This window comes from Acomys minous (genome assembly GCF_964271855.1).
Source record: "Acomys minous genome assembly, chromosome: 18".
Taxonomy (NCBI): Eukaryota; Metazoa; Chordata; class Mammalia; order Rodentia; family Muridae; genus Acomys; species Acomys minous.
Genome location: NC_140501.1, coordinates 50,652,657 through 50,669,647, shown reverse-complemented (window position 1 = coordinate 50,669,647; position 16,991 = coordinate 50,652,657). Strand labels below are relative to the sequence as shown.

Genomic DNA, 16,991 nt, shown 5'->3' with positions numbered 1-16,991 from the left:
GTAATTCAAATACCTAGACTGATACGTTTACTTTACCCATGTAAAACTTTGTCACAAATACAAGTTGACTATTTTCTTTCTATCAAAGAATGACCATAATATTAGAATCTCTAGCAATAAGTCAAATTAATGATTCCCTGACATTTTTACTTTCTTTTCTTTTCTTTTTATGAACGAGATTAAATTTTAATACACAAGAGGGAGGTTAATTCTTTTTCTTTTCCTGAGAACGTTGGGTTTATATACATTGGCTATTTTCACAACAATCACTGGCCCTCTACAAAACTGGAGAAGATAAACCCAACCTGTATGCACAAGTGGAGTTCTGACATCTTTCTCAGATCCACCTTGTATATGACTTCACATCCACTGATCTAAATAGCAAATCTGTTCATGGTACTGATCTGTGTAAGTCCCTTTAGCTGTTGTCTATCAACATCAAGGACCAAAGCATCCAGATATTATGAAATGGCACATGAGCTTTCCATCCCCTATGCCTTCTTGGGCATCAGCTATTTCACATTTACCATTTCTTTAAACACCATGGGGCCACTGGATGTATCATACCCCTTCGCCTGCTGTGTCCTAACTCTAAATGACACACGTCAGCCCCATTCCCCTTCCAGTACCCACCTCCTCTTACTGTATTCACCTTCCTTCTATTTTCACAGTCTTGTCATCACTAATTGCACGTAATCTGTCATTGCAGTTAAGCCATCATTTTTTCTGGCACGCGTACTCTGACTATACCAGAATTGGAGATGCCTTGCTGTGCACTCAAGACAGAATGGAACTGTTGAAGGTCTGTAGTCATGTGGCAAACTCTCCACCAAAACTAAGAAGTTATTCTCAAGCACTCTGTTAACTCCTGAGTTGCTGGAGGATAGACCAGCAACTAACATAAAACAAACATTTTAGAGTTCTTTTTAAAAAGTTCTTTCTAATTTTCATTACTGCTTTCTAAAGTGAGCTTTATTGCATAAGCTGAGATATTATGTCAAATTATGCATTTCAGGGTCATCAAGATAGATACATGAACTTGCGTTAGATCTCCAGAATTCTTTTTAAATAAGTCTTTATGTCAAAGAAATCAAATCATTCCATGGATAGAGAATCAGAACAGCAATAAAACTATGTTTTTTTCCTCCTATGGTTACACTAAGAAACATGGAGACTGGTTCAAAAATGGAAGAAGTATACACACGTGTATGACTCATACAACATAAACACTTGTAGTTAAAATTATCATATGGGTTATTTTAGAATGTGACAAATGTCTTAGGAGCTTGGAGAATGCACAATCTCAAAGAATGATGAACGCCCTCTTCCAAGATGCAGTAATTTAATAAAAGTTGATTAGACACTCACTACCACCCTTACCACAAAGTAATTGCAATTTTGAGCAATATTTTTTAAAAAATGTTTCCAGCATTGAGATGACTCAGATGTTAAGAAACAGAAAAGTACAAATGAGTGAATATGCCCTGAGAGACCTCAGCAGCCAGCGACAGCGGCAGCCACTTCAGTCATTTGCACAACTCCACATGTCTCACGCATGCTGTGCTGTGAATAACCTGCCAGACGGACACACTGAAGGTCTTTGCGGGCCCTTTACTTGAGCTGAGAGTCCCAAAGGAGAGAAGCACCATGGGCCTGGATACTCCTATCTCAAGAAATGGTTAATATTACAGTTATAGTAACAGAGAGAGCGATGGGTCGCAGGCCTGGCCTGAGCATCTTCTTAACCACCTCTGATGTTGTTAAACTCGAGTCCTAGTGGTTAGCTTTCTTATACTGTGTACAAGGTGGGCTTCTCAGCGTTAGCCTATGCAATTACTACAAGCCAAACAAGTGTTCCCTAGTAAGAGCTTAAAAGGAAGAAATACCATGAAAATTGACTTTAGAAAAAAAATAGAGAGAGGGAGATAGGTTTGGTTTGGTTTTGAGACAGTCTAGGCTTCTGTGATGAAAGAGTTAATTAACAGTGAACATTTCAAAACAGGATTCAACACTGCTCTGGTCCTCCTCGGGCATGAGAACCCTGAGTCCAGTGTAGCCGCACACTCCCTGCCCTTCCTCTCTTATCTGTGTTGCTCTTGGCCTACTGGTCTTATTCTTGCTTGTGATAAGCCAGTGTCTTCATACAGAAGCCTCTGACAGCAAAGGGTTCACAGCTTCACAGCTTCACACTGGAGAAGGTGGGTTTATCCCTCCAACTGCTCCAAGTCCCTGTAGCTTAATCTACCTGCTCAGCACTTAATAAATCATTGTCATCACCAAGGAAGAGCTATCATGATTTCACCGAGTCCATTCCTTTGCCCCGTCACTGAACTTCGGTGAAACGGCTGAGGTCAGGGATCCAGAGGCAAGCTGGGAAACACAGGATGGGAGGCAGAGGAGTGCGCATAGCCTGCTGCCGAAAAAGGGAGGGGCTGAGGCAGAAGAAAAGGTCATCATCAACCTTAGTAACCACTGGCACAACACTGATTTCATGGGACGTTATGTTCTGAGTTCTTGATAAACGAACTTGGTGAACTTACAAATTGGGGGCCGCCTATATCTGAATAATGCACAAGGGAGAAAAAGACAGACAATAGCCATGGGTCCATCCAGCCAGAAGGTCCATCGTGTCATTCATCATCTGTTTTTCCCATGGAGAACAGGCGTGCCTTTCCTCTAGGTTTCCGGTCTTCCCAACTATGGTTGCTTCCTTAGTTGATAGGCCAAAGCTACTGCCCTTTTCGCTCAAACCCCGAAGTCAATGTGAGCATCCGCAGTGCTGGAGGGTGGGTTAGCGCAAAGCCTCCAATGGCCAGAGAGCGGAAGGAAGAGAAGATTTACTTTTTAACAGAACACAAGATGTTTGTCTTATCTTATTCACAACTCAAAGATTACCACACACAATATCAAGGCTTAAATTAATGCTGTGTCCATGTGTATATGATATGCATATCATACATATTAATCGATTAGTTTACTTATTTACTAATTTACTTATTAAGATCATTGACTCCAAGCTTATAGAGTCTTCTCTATGATGAAATTTTTGTGTGTAGTCCTCTCTATTTTTTAAAAGATTTATTTATTTATTATTTATTGCATATGAGCACTTTATCTGCAGAAGAGGGCATCAGATCACATTACAGAGGTTGTGAGCCACCATGTGGTTGCTGGGAACTGAACTCAGGACCTCTGGAAGAGCAGGCAGTACTCTAACCCACTGAGCCATCTCTCCAGCCCTTGTTATCCCTATCTTAAATAGATATCTTTTGTAGGACAGTAACTATACATAAACAATGTAGCATATTGTTTATTTATGTTTAGGTCAATGCCAAAGGCATATAACTCAATGCATCTCAAAAGTCTCATGTGCGCCTGAACACATAGCCCCGCCGTGGGGCAACTGAGGAAGTTCGTCAGCCCTGAAGAGAGACCTTTAGAACAACAGTGGGAAAAGTTGCTCCGAGATTCTTGGCAGAGACGCCTGGAAATATTTTTAAAGCCATTTTGTGCAATTATTTTACAAATGTTAAACAAGAGAAATCAAGCACCGAACAAGGACCGTTTCTTAAAATGCACACACACACACACCCCAAACCGAATATCACAACCAAAATATAGTTCCTAACAGCTGCAGAGTCCCAGCCACTTCTTAAGGGAAACGTTTGCAGAAAGGAAAGGAAAAAAAAATGTTTGTTTATAAAATTGTAAAATGTCCTTTCTTTTTGCTTTATTTTCATTTGTTCTCCCACTGTGGAAGAATGTCAGGATTTCATAACAACAGGCAATCAGCTCGCTTTCGATTGAGTCATTTTATGCAGATATTTCAATCTGCAGGAAAAGAGAGTTGGGTAAGAGAATTACTCTTTCTACCCCTGGCAGTGTTCAGATGCTCACTGGAGCATCCGAGGTGACAGCGTGGCTGACACAGACTGGCATGTTCTTTGAGTCACACGCAGCTGTATACTTTCTTGAAGCAAAACGGAAGAGCTTAGCTTGAGAACACTTTTTGCACCGGTGTTAAACAAGTCAGATTTCTTCAAGAAACAGTCAGCATTTACTGGAACCGGTCTCAGCCTTTCGCTGAGAGGAAACAGGTCACAAGCCTCACCCTGTCTTCAACCTTTCTGAATGTTGCTGTGGGATGCAGATGTTTTGTTATTTTCTTAGCTGCCCGGTGAGAACCCCAGTCAGATTTACATCTGCTTTGTTGCAAATCTAAATTTAGCCTCATTTTGACAGTTTACTTTGGCCCAGAGTCATTTCCGTTAGTCAGATACCTTTAACTGCCCATCTCATCTCATTGGCATGGGTGGGGGCTGTAGATGGAACTAAAAAGACTCACAGACCCATATGACTACCACCCGAATCCAAATGAAGATGTGACCTCTGGGCATCCCAAATGGACTGAGTCTGTAAACAGAGTAGGGGATAACATTTTATGTTTTCAAAAATTGCCTACTGTCTGTATATGTCTTCCCTTTTTAGAAGTAAGTGTCTCTTCAAATCGTCAATCAGAGAACATATTGAGATGATCAGCATCAAGTGCCCAAAGGAATTCCTGCCTTGAAATTCAGAAATTATGAAATTCAGAGAGACAGTTATTGAGTGGATTACTTTATATCAAAAAGCTCAGTAGTAGCTTCATACATTGAAACACATTGTTTTACCTTAGCTAGGTGAGACCGAAGACTGGGGAATATTAAAGTCGTTAAATCAAGGACCATCTGCTTGTAGCTTCAGTCTTGGTGTGTGGTCACAGTTCAGAATAGGTTATCTCAGTGAGCTGAGATTTCTTTGTCTACCATCTGCATGTAAATGTAATAATAGTTCAGCGACAGCCTTAACACCTAGAGATTTCAACGAATAACAATTATTTTGGGATACACCAAGTCCTGGGGAATTTTCTGACTAGTGGTCCATAAATTTGCACTCTACCAGGAAATCACCCAGGAGCCAGTCTCTTGCATTGTGACAATGGCTTCTCCACAGTCTTGTGGCTTTAGTTTCACAGGCCAAAAGAGGAAGAGCATGGAAGATCTTCCAGAATGATCTAGAAGCTGGATCTAGAAATAATCTGCGGCAACTGTTGTTCTTTTGAGACAGAATGGCTCCTGATCCCTCACATAGCCAAAGCTAGCCCTGAAATACAGTGCCTCTCCAACCACCTCCCTACTGCTGGAAGGAAATGATTCTTTCTTCTTTTATTTGAGCTCTACAAGCATGGTTCTCAACCTTCTGGATGCTGTGGCCCTTTCATACAGTTCCTCATATTGTGGTGACCCTGCAAACCATAATATTATTTTCATTGCTACTTTATAACTGTTATATTGTTATTGTTGCTACTTTATAACTGTCATTTTGCTACTTTTATGAATTATAATGTAAATACTTTTGGAGAAAGAGGTTAGCCAACAGGGTCACAACCTACATGCTAGGAGCCATTGCTCTACAGACAAGCGTGAATAACTTGAGTGGATAACTTCCTGTTTTAGCCAGACTGTTCACTACTGTGATCAAATACATTTAAAAAAAGAAAAGAAAAGAAAGCTTAACTGGACTCACAGTTTTAGTGGCCACAGTTCACTGCCTTTATTCCTGTGGACTTGAGGTAAGCCAGAACATGGGACAAAAAAAAGGTGACAAGAGAGGCCAGTGTTAATATACTCCTCTCTAGGGCATGTGGACAGCAATCACCTTCCTTCAATGATCCCCCACTTGCCACCAGTCCCCAACTTCCAACAGCCTTTATAATTTGAACATATCATGACATGAAATTATTGATTAGGTCAAAGCCCGTACACTGTTGTCCCTGGAGACACAGCGTGTCCCTCACAGACACCCTCGGGGGTGCACTTTATTAATGTGCTAAGTGGGCTCCTAATGTGACCAATTCGACAGCAAATATTAACCGTGGCATATCTCCATTTACTCTGCACGTTAGCCCAAAAGTATACTTTATAGAGGTAACACAAATCTTACACAGTTACCCACAGAACTATGGCCACTTTTAAGTATTTGTTAGTGTGCTGGCTAGCCGCTATAGAATTAAAGACTGAACAGAACCACCGGAGAAAACACTGAAGCTCAGGCTCCGATGAACATAAACTCTTCAGTCTCCTGTTTGATTTTAGGCAGCCCTGGAATGGACAAATGGTCAATATGGAACCAGTCAGTTTGCACCCCTGCACTCTCCAACCTTTCTTCACAGGCCATCGTCATTGCTTCTCAAGGACCTAGCCACAATCTCCAGCCACAGCGACGTGGTTGTGTTTAATCACAACAATGAGGAGAATGGGCCTGCAAAGCGCCTCAATTTTTTTACTTTGCAGTTCTGTGTTTTGTTTTAATGTTGGTGATCATTTTTTTCTTTGCTTTGTTTTTTAAATGAAAAACAAAACACTTGTGGATCAAAGTCTTATTTTTTATGGGGAGTTTTCCAGAATCTATAAACTGCCTATGAAGATAATTCTTCAAACACAAAATAATTCCAACAGAATAAAGCAAAGCTTTGGACTTTTGCCCATGTTGTCAGAGACAAAGGCGTATCCCTTAAAAAAAAAATCTCATTTCTATAGCCTGGCCTCGTGGCTTGGGAGTGCCTGTGGCTGCCAATCTTCCTGAACTCTAAATTTTAAAGAAGTAACAATTGTTTAAAAAAAAAACCAAAACTAACTAACTAACTAACTAACATATTAATACTCTCACACCAAGAAAGAGACACACTCAAATCTCTGGAAAATTAATAACAAACAATATTCATTAAGTATTTCTTTTTATGAAGCAATGCTATATTTATATGTAGTGCATGTAACTGATTACATCTATATGTGTATATATAACCCTCCCTTTGAAATAAAAGTTACCTTATTTTCAGATGGAGACACTAAAGAAAATCCAGGTGAAGCACTGTATCACACATATCTAGAAAAAGGAACCATTCTTCAAACTGTCCTGTTTTGGCTATCGAGCTGAATGGTAGCATAGACAACACTCCTGGCTACCTGCACACAAAAGAAAAATGGTGAGGAAAAACATTTGTAAAGAGAATAAGGCATTTATCCTAGACATTGGAGAATACAGAGCCACATCACAATCGTCCACACATTAAGAGGATTTTCCAGATCTTCTCACATGAAGTCAACATTTTATGTTTATAATAAGAAAAGACTGGCCTAAAACTTGACAGTTTTTCTTAGAACCATCAGAAAATTGAAAGCCATGGTTGGTGCAAGTGTCTCTCAGAGGTTAGGGCTCATTGCCCTGACTGTAAAATTAGGAAGTCATAGTCTTCAGGAAGTGAGGTCTAGTTGGGAGGCCAATCACTGGAGGCATGCCCTCAAGGGGGTTGTGGGATTCTGATATTTTATGCTTCTTTTGCTTTGCTTCTTGGCTCATGAGGCCAACACTTTTCTTCTATCGTGATGTGCTGCCTTGTAGATGTCAAAATCAATGACACCACTCCATTGTGGACCAGAACCTAAAATGTGAGGCAAAATAAACCTTTCCCTTTTAGAAGCCAATTACCCTGGTATTGCATTATACTGATGGGAAGCTGACTGATACAGAGAGGTCGCAGAGGAAATCATCAACTGTAAAACCAATCAAGTAAGTGGTTTCCAAGAGAGACAGCGGAGATCTGCTTATGACTGGAATTATAAACTGTAGTGATCTGTGAAAAACAGTTTTTGATAAACTGGTACCGTCTGATTTGCACAGACTGTAAGATGGTGGTTCTAACCCTGTGGGTTGTGACTCTTTTGGGAGTCCAGTGATCTTTTCACAGAGGTCACCTAAGGTTATAAGAGAGATTTTCTTTATGATTCATAATAATTGCAACATTACAATTGTACAATAACAATGAAAATAATTGTGTGGTCGGGGTTCCCCACAAGATGAGGAACTGTAGTAAAGGGTTGCAGCATTAGGAAGGTTGAGGACCACTGCTCCAGAGAAGAGGTGTTAGTGGCACTATCCTGCAACCCTTCCATGGGCTTCGTTTCCTAGCAACTCACATTGTTCCAATGGTAAAGAGCTAAGAAAGCTCTTTTTCTGGCATTTGTAAAGAAAGAGCAAGGCTAGGAGCTAGGAAGATGGCTCAGTTTGTAAGGCGCTTGACCCAGAAACATGACCATTAGAATTTTAATGCCTGTAAACTACATAAAAAGATGAGCACAGCATGCTCTTATAATTCCATCACCAGAGTACTAAGTAGAGATTTCTGTACTAAGTTGGATTTCTGAGGCTTCCTGAAAATCAGTCAGCTCCAGGTTCAGTGAAAAACTCTATTTCAGAAAAATAAAGGGGACAGTGATAGAGAGAGGGAACTGAAGACATTCAGACTCTGACCTCCACATGGATGCACACACACACATAAACACAGACAGACACACATGCACACAATGCACACTCATGCACACACCAAAAACAGAAGATCAAGACTAGAGATGATTAATTATGCTTAAATGATTCTCCACAAAATCTTCTCTGAGCCTTATCCCCTATGAGAGAAGTGCATTTCTCCTGCCCTGCCACTCTCTAGATTTCATTTCACTTAGAGAACAAATACAGGTAATAAACAACAATGAAAATCATAGCCCAGAAATACAGGCCTATCAAAGAACGAAACTGTGCTATTATAATTCTGGTGAGTATGTGGGAATGCACGTTCCTTCACAGGCATACTGAGGCCAGAGCAGGATATCTGGTATCTTTCTACACTGTTTTCCACAGTAGTAAGGAATTATTTCCCCAAACCATGTGTAGCAATGCCCAACACTATATAAGCAAAGGTTTGTAAATCCCAGTCTAGCCTGGTCTATATAGCTAGTTCTAGGCTAGCCAGTGTTAGATTTAGGTCAACAAAGGAACTAAAGAAATGGTAAGCCTGGCCTGTGGGGCTGCAACAAACCTTAATCACAACCCTCGCTCTATCCAAATTAACATAGCGTGCACACTGAAGACCCGTTGAGCTCGGCTTCTCCTTTTTAATACTTAATGTCAGACTTTCAACAACAAACTCCAAAGCATTCTAAAAGGGTAGTAAAACTCCAGTCCAAAGGGGCAAAAATAATGATCAGAACTCAACTCAAATACTGCTGAGATTTTGAAATTATCAGACAGGGCTGTAAAAATAACTATGATTAATATGCAAAGCGCCTTAATGGAAAAAAAAAGAAGTGGATAGCATGCAAGAAGAAATGAGTAATACAATCAGAGAGATGGAAACTCTAAGGAGGAAATAAAAACCAAGAGGAAATATTCAAAATCTAGAGCACTGTTGGCGGAGGAAGGAATGCTTTTGATGGACTCACCAGAGCAGAGGCATGGCTGGAAAAGGAAGCAGTGAGATTACACATAGGTCAAACAAAACAAAACAAAACAAAACAAAAAAACAAAACAAAACAAAAAACCCAGCCTTTCCAGACTGAAATGCAGGCCGAATGGGGGAAGGGAAGGAGAGGACAAAACACCCAAAGATGACATTTTGAGGAACCCAGTGACTATACCTCTATGCCCTCACTCACACATACAAATCATCTTCAGCAAACTGTTTTTAAAGAGACATATAAAAGTTATCTTGAGATTCTTTTTTATAGGCATACAGTGGATGCAGATCTACCAGGATATTGTAACAATGAAAGCGTGTTATTCAAGATAATCTACCAGGATATTGTAAGAATGAAAGCGTGTTATATTTGTGTTATAGCCTGCTCCTGTCTTCCACTCCCAAGCACAGCTTAATGGGTCCTCTACTCCAGACAGAGAGGTCAAACTGACAGGGCTCCCTCTCTTCCTTTCCCCATCAAGGCTTACCCTGTTCTAACCAGACATGGCCCACCAACAGGGAGTCTTGTCTTTTGCAATGTCTCCCCCTCCCCCAAGGTGAAGAGGATGCATTTTTTTTTTTTTGCTGAGTTTAATAAAGACTTCCACAGCTGCCTACCCACACTCCAGTTCAAAACCACAGGCACCAGAGGTGTAGACAGGACTTCAAAGGGCTCTCCACACCCCATCCGTAGAGGTGGTTTCCATTACAGGGAAAGTGACAGGCAAGCCAAAAGGCTGAAGGCTTCCTACAGCAGCACCCAGGACAGCTGCTGGCCAACAGACCAGGTAGAGAGGGGGCTTCTGAGGAAAATGTTCTGTAGTTCTCTGCAGAGATGACGGCTTTGTTTGTTCTTGTTTGAAACAATATGGGAAGTTCAAGTGTAAGGGGACAATTGAAAGGAGCAGGACTGTCAACGACATGCCAAGTCTGCACAGACAGAGAGAAACACAGCTAAGAATGTGTCACGGGGACACACAGACAGATGGGTACACACACATGTACACACATGGACTGATTGGGGGAAAATAAGAGAGAAGAAGTTACCAACAAACAAGGGAAGGTGAATATGATCAAAATACATTATATACAATGCACACATAACAATGAAACATGTTGATTTTACGAAAATGGTTTGTTTTAAACTGTGTGGGGGGGAGCTCATGTGTTCATGCATGCATGCATATGTGCACCTGAGTGTGAGTGTGAGTGTGAGTGTGAGTATCCAAGAAGACCACAGGCATTACATTCTTATGACGTTGGAGCTACAGGTGTTTTGGAGTCAGTTGATGCAGGTGCTGGGAACTGAACTTGTGTTTTCCAGAACAGTATCATGTGTGATCTTAACTGTTGAGCCCATCTCTCCAACCCACTGGTATTTTATGTTAATGTATATTCATATATTCTTGAAACACAGTGTGGCTTCATAGGATACACAACCAACTTCAATCATCATCCCAGAAATCTATCCTTGCCAAATGTATTTGGTCCAGACCGTTGAACAATTATTTCCTTGAGAAATCTTTTAAACACCTAGGAAAGCCCACCTGTTATCCCTGAAGACTAATAGATTCAAGGTGATATCCAATAAAGGAGACAGCTCGACAACGAGAATAGAAGAAGAGGCACAGTCAAATAAAGCCATTGCTGAAACTGTTATCCTCACAGAGACCTATACAAAGGCAAGACTTGGCTTTTCCAGTGAAAATATCAATGTCTTCACTTTGTGGGAGGAAACAGAGCTCACTAAGATGGCCTAGACGCAGCTCAAGACAAATAAGCAAGCAAACAAATAAACAAAAACAAAACAAAAATAAGCTCCAGAGAATAGAAAGTTAAGTCATATCCACAGGTACCATATTAACTACACTATTCAGTCTTTTAACAAAAAATATGACACAATAAAGCAGTGGTTCTCAACCTCCCTAATGCTGAGATCCTTTAATACAGTTCCCCATGTGATGACCTACAGCCCTAAAATTATCTTATTGCCACTTCAATAACTGTTATGAGTCATAAGGTAAAAATATCTGATAGACAGAATATCAATATGCAACCCCCAAAGGAGTCGAGACCCACAGGTTGAGAATCACTGAAATAAAGGACCAGCTATGTGTTAACCACACGGAGCTATGAGCAGAGGTAGGTAACAGAAAGACTGACATCTGAGAAGGTGCAGATATCAGAGTTACCAAAGACTTCCAGACAACCAATATGTTTAAGAACTCTATGGTTCATAGAACACATAATGAGATGATCTGGGTGTTTGTTTCTTACAAACTCCATGATAAAATTGAATTCCTAAAGTCCAGTGTTAGTGCTGTTTTCAGGTGGAATACTGAAGAGGCAATTAAGTGAGCCCTGTTATGTGGCCTCAGAGCATTAGGGCCCTTAGTAAAGGGAAGAATACAGCCCTAAGTTAGCAAGCTAGTTCACCCTATGCGTGACTTACAACCCAACAGAGAGGGCATCACCAGATGTCAATGCTATGCTCTTGGGCATCTACATCAATAAGCTAAATAATGCTTCTTTTTTTCTTTATAAGTTTACCTACACTGGCATTCACTTACAGCAACAGAAAATGTATTTAGGTGAATGTATCAAAGGCGGGGGGGGGGGGGAAAGAGAGAGAGAGAGAGAGAGAGAGAGAGAGAGAGAGAGAGAGAGAGAGAGGGAGGGAGGGAGGGAGAGAGAGAGTTACAAGAAAGAACAAAATGGAAACCTCAGAGTTAGAGGACATAAAATAAAAATGCATTAGTGGGGCTCAGTAATAGATTTGAAACGGCAACAGAAACAATTAGCCACATGAAATTCAAAAGGCATAGAGAAAAGTGGAGAAAAATGGAGAGCCTCAGAGAAACAGACACCACTTAGGATTTGTACCAGCAAATGTTTTTTATGAAAACAATAAAATAACAGAAATGATAAAATATACGAAATACAAAATATTTAGAAAAACTTGTACATCGATGTCTAAACATACAGAAAAAATACTGAAAGAAGAAAATATTTCAAAAAGAAAAAGTTAAAGGCCCCCCATAAAATGGGGCCCCCCTCCCCCACGTAAAGACTCCAGACTGAGCTCCCATCAGAAACAACAGAGGTCAGAAGAAGTGTAGTAATATACTAAGTAAATGTAGTTGGGTGGGGGTGGGACTTATACCTAAGCAAAATATTGAAAGCATGATGTAGTTGCTTCTGGTAGAAAAATATATAAGGAAAATGAGAATTAGATGTAAAGATTTGGAAGTTCTTAACTTGTTCTTACTGCACAAAACGAAAGGGTTTGCACAGGTCAAATGCAAGTGCACAGATGAAAGACAGCCACAGTGTCCACAGCACTTAGCAGAGATGGTGCCTGGAACCTTTGTCATATTGTCATTTTCTTCTAGACATAAATGCAAGAATGGGTTGGAAAAGAGATGAGTGAGAGGTGTTTAAGAAGTCCTTTAAAGACCAGAAAAGAATCTGGAATACAGAGTCAACAAACAGAAAAGTAATGGGTCTTACTAGCAAAAGATGACCTTCATATCACACTCACCGAGGAGGACAGCCTGACCTGAGTAGGGAGATGGCTTTCTTCTAACTTGCAGGAGAGGGAAACCAAACAGGCTCAGTGCCTTCTAGAATCATGTGGTTACGTTCATGACCTACACCTGAGTTCCAAGGTAACCCTGCAAAGCATTTTACAAAATAGGGGCCATTTTAAGTTCTGCCCCAATACTGAATGGAAAGGAAGATTTCTATTTCTTTAAAATCTATATTTGTACCTATATGTTGGAGACTGAAAGAAATTCTTCATCGAGAAAGCCAGTAGTCTTAGTTTGCAGTGTGCTATCTTCATTGGTTTGAAAGATGCTCACTGATCTTCTGGCTTTGTTTTTGAATCACTCCTCCGTCCGTTCTATATTTGTGTATTCACTCATTTTTACCATATCTTTCTTTATCTTGTTTCAAATCACAACTTTTTTAAAATGATGAGTTGATTTTATAAAATGCTTACAGCTATTTTCTAGGTAGGTATTTTTAAATTTCCACCTTATGCAAATGGCATCTTATTTTATATAGTATGCTTTTTAGTTTTATATCCACTCATTATTTCTAAGCTCTACTATTGTTATTTTCAACTCTGTTCACTCACCACATCACTGCTTCCCTAGTGATAAACATCAATTATCATTTTTAATATCTGTCCCTTTATTTCCATGTTCCATGTGCACACACACATATACACACATATGCATGTGCAAACACACTTAAATTTTAATTACACATATGACAGAAAACATGCAATATCTGTCTGTCTGAGCTTCATTTAATTTAACATGATAATTTCCACCCTTTTTTTCTTTTGCAAATGTCATCATTTCTTTTTTTCTTTATGGCTGAATAAAACTCTGCTGTGTCTGGATGTCACATTTTCTGCCTCTGTTCTTCTGTTAATAGACATCTCAGTGGGATTCTTATCTTGCCTATTGTGACTGGTACAGCAGTAAACATGGATTTGCAATTGTTTCTGTACTGTGTTGACTGTCAGACCATCAGGGACACACCTGGGAGTTGCACAGTAGAGCCTATGGTAGTTCAATTTGTGCTTTGTTGATGAATCTTCATACTGAATTTCATGTTGGATTTAACAGTCTATATTCATACTATATATTTTTTAAAAGTGTGTTAGCTTCAATTTCCCTAACCTAGTTCTCTGCTTGGCTAAGGCTCTCTAGCAGTCCTGTCCCAGAACCCATCTGGTCGTGAGCATCCTTGGCTCTGATCAGCGGATAATCCTCATATGTGTGCTTTCAAAGGATATGTGTGGCAACCTTTGCCTTCTTCCAACAAGACATCTTTTATACATCCATACCTAGTTTGGATATTTAAGATCTACAAACTCTACATACTACACTCAGGTGAGGCTTTTACTGCAAGACAAATGCATCACAGAAAGAAAAGATAAAACAAATACACCAGAACTCCAAGGTTATTGGCAGATGAAACACCGCTGGGCCCTGGCTGCACAAAAGACCAGGTTGTGTGTATGGTCAAACTACAAAGATCTATGCAAGGGATTGTGACTTTAAGTAGTGCCTTAACAAACTTAAACTGGCTCTTTCAGAGAGACCAGGCTTATCAAAGCTGTTTCTTAACCACTAATAAAGAAAGGAAAAGTGTGTGTGTGGTGGTGGTGGGGGTTGGGGGGGGTATAAAAGGACCTAGAGGTAACAAGAGCTCCACAAGCCAACATAGCCAATGAACCATGGTCCAGAGGGGCTGATGGAGACTGAAGCTCCAGCCAAGGACCATGTGTAGACTGGACCTAGGTCCTCTGCATAGATGTAGCCAATGGGAAGCACAGGCTTCATGTGGGTCCACTAGTAAGGGGAGCAGGGGTTGTCTCTGGCATGGACTCTGTTGTCTGTGTTTTTTATCACTTCCTCTTGACAAGGCTGCTTTGCCATAGGGGAAGAAAACAAACAGGGTCCTGAGGCAACTTGATGAGCTAGAGTGGGTGGGTAGTGGGGGCTCTCTTTTTTGGAGCAAAGAGGAGGGGGAGGGGGAGAGGGGAAGGAGGGGAGGGTTGGGAGGAAAGAAGGAAGGGGGACCTACAACCAGATATAAAGGGAATAAATAAATTAATTTAAAATAACAAAGAAGGGAATGTTGGGGTTTTCTGGGGATAGTTTAGAGGTTAAATTGCACTCCATAAATGTCACTGATCTTGTCTTAGTCGAGAATCAAAAGCATCCAAACCTCTACATAGCCTCAAAGGTTAAAGCAGGGTGCTTACCTTCTAGCTTTGACAAACTCCAATCCAGTGCTTGCCTTCAAACCAGGCTAAGGCTAAGCTGCTCAAGTGTGTGCCTTTTCTTACCCCTTTTACAAATTTACAAAATAAAAGAAAGCACAACTATTCAGGTTATCTGTATCACCAAAGAGACGTCTATATACTTTTGGAGGAACAGTCAGTTGATCAGCAATTCCAGAAGATTCTATTGCAAGCTCGTCCATAACTTCACCATCTTAGCCAGTATGTTATCTCCTTCTGCCAAGGCCCTTCAGGGATGGTGCCTATGGACTGACTCAGCAGAGCAATCATGTCACAGTTAACTAAATGCAGAGCCTCCTCTGCCCTATCATCTTCAGTTGAAAAGCCATCCTATAGAAGTTATAATTTAAGCCCCTATGTTTGATGATTATCTGTATTGTCATGAGTTTAGTTTTAAAAAAAACTCACTGAAGTAACTTCATCAATTAGGGATGGTGGAGCTGGGAAGAGATGAGGGAGGGGGCTACAATCAGGATGTAAAGTGAATAAACTAAAAATAAAAGCAATTCAATGACTCGTGTGTGAGTCAAATGGAGCTGAAGTCAAGAACAGAGGATAAGCTCAGGATCTAGCAAGATGACTGAGCAGCCCTGCAGGAAATCTAGCACTTGCTGGCAGAACCAGTTCCTGGCATTAAAGCAGGATTTCTCCTTTGAGGGAGAGACTTTAAAACTTGAGCCATTCCTCGAGGGTCTGGAAAGATGGCTCAATGAATAAGAGCACTGGTTACTCTGTCAGAGGACTTGGGTTCACTTCCTAAACTTGAACTATTCCTTCCAGAAAAAGAAAACCCAATGGATTCACCTAAAGTATATTTCATGGCCAAAATTTATCATCCTAATGTAGACAAGTTGGTAAGAATATGCTCAGATAGTTTGAAAGGTAAACGATCTCCAGCACTGCAGATCCACACAATTTGGTTATCAATCCGGGCTTTGTTAATCACTCCCAATCCAGATAATCCATTAGCAAATGAACAGCTGAGCTGGGGAAGACCAAGGAAGCCAAAGCCGCAGAAACAGTGAGAACATGGACTAGGCTGTACGCCATGAGCATTATTTAAGTTGGTCACTCGTACATCTCTTCTCCCATTCCACTAGGACGTCTTCCGTTTGTTTTTGCATTTCATGGACATAGTCTTAGAAACATTAAAAGCCCAGGCATCTTCATCTTTGGTGATTACATGCACATTAGCAAATCTCTGTCTTGCTCTGGTTCACCATTGTAAAGCATGAGCAGAGGCTGCAAGTATCACCCGGGTTGTTGTGAGATGTTGTAAAGCGGTGACTCTCTGCTTTGATTCATTTCCCTATCATGCACATGGTTTAAGTACAAAATGCCACGAATGAGGGTAGTTGTCAGGGTTATATGCCAGGGGTATGGATGTTTTATTTTATTTTTTAGGGGGAAAGTAGTTTTATTTTAATCTTATGGTCTCTTTCCTCTCTCCACCTCCTGCTTATACTATCTAATTGCAATGGAAAAATGCAGCTAACCAGTTTTTAAAGAATATGCTCTTTACCGTGATCTAACTTTAGGTGCTGTAGAAGAACAGGTTTGATTGTCTGAACAAAAATGGGAATATTAAATTAACATCACAGTGCTCACTAATAACACTGTGTCTTTGCTATCAAGTGCCTCCACACAGGAAGAAAGAAAGAAAAAAAGAAAGAAAGAAAGAAAGAAAGAAAGAAAGAAAGAAAAAAGAAAGAAAAGAAGAAGAGGAAGAAGAAGGCTTGTGAACATTTTCTATGCCTTGTCTTGAAATGTCTGTAAATTTTATATTTTAGTAAAATATTTTTGTTAATCTAAAAAGAGCAATTCAACTACAAGTTCTGT

General features: G+C 40.3%; 1 long non-coding RNA gene across 2 annotated transcripts in view; it reads right to left on the bottom strand.

Annotated features, from left to right (window-relative positions):
* Positions 1 to 4,485: 4,485 nt before the first annotated feature.
* LOC311589410 overlaps positions 4,486 to 16,991 on the bottom strand; it is a 71,903-nt gene continuing 59,397 nt past the window's right edge. For both annotated transcript variants that reach the window (XR_014776538.1, XR_014776539.1), the window contains 2 exons: positions 6,867 to 7,000; positions 4,486 to 5,284 (listed from right to left, as the gene is read on the bottom strand). This is a non-coding gene — a long non-coding RNA (uncharacterized lncRNA). The remainder of the gene's footprint in view (positions 5,285 to 6,866; positions 7,001 to 16,991) is intronic.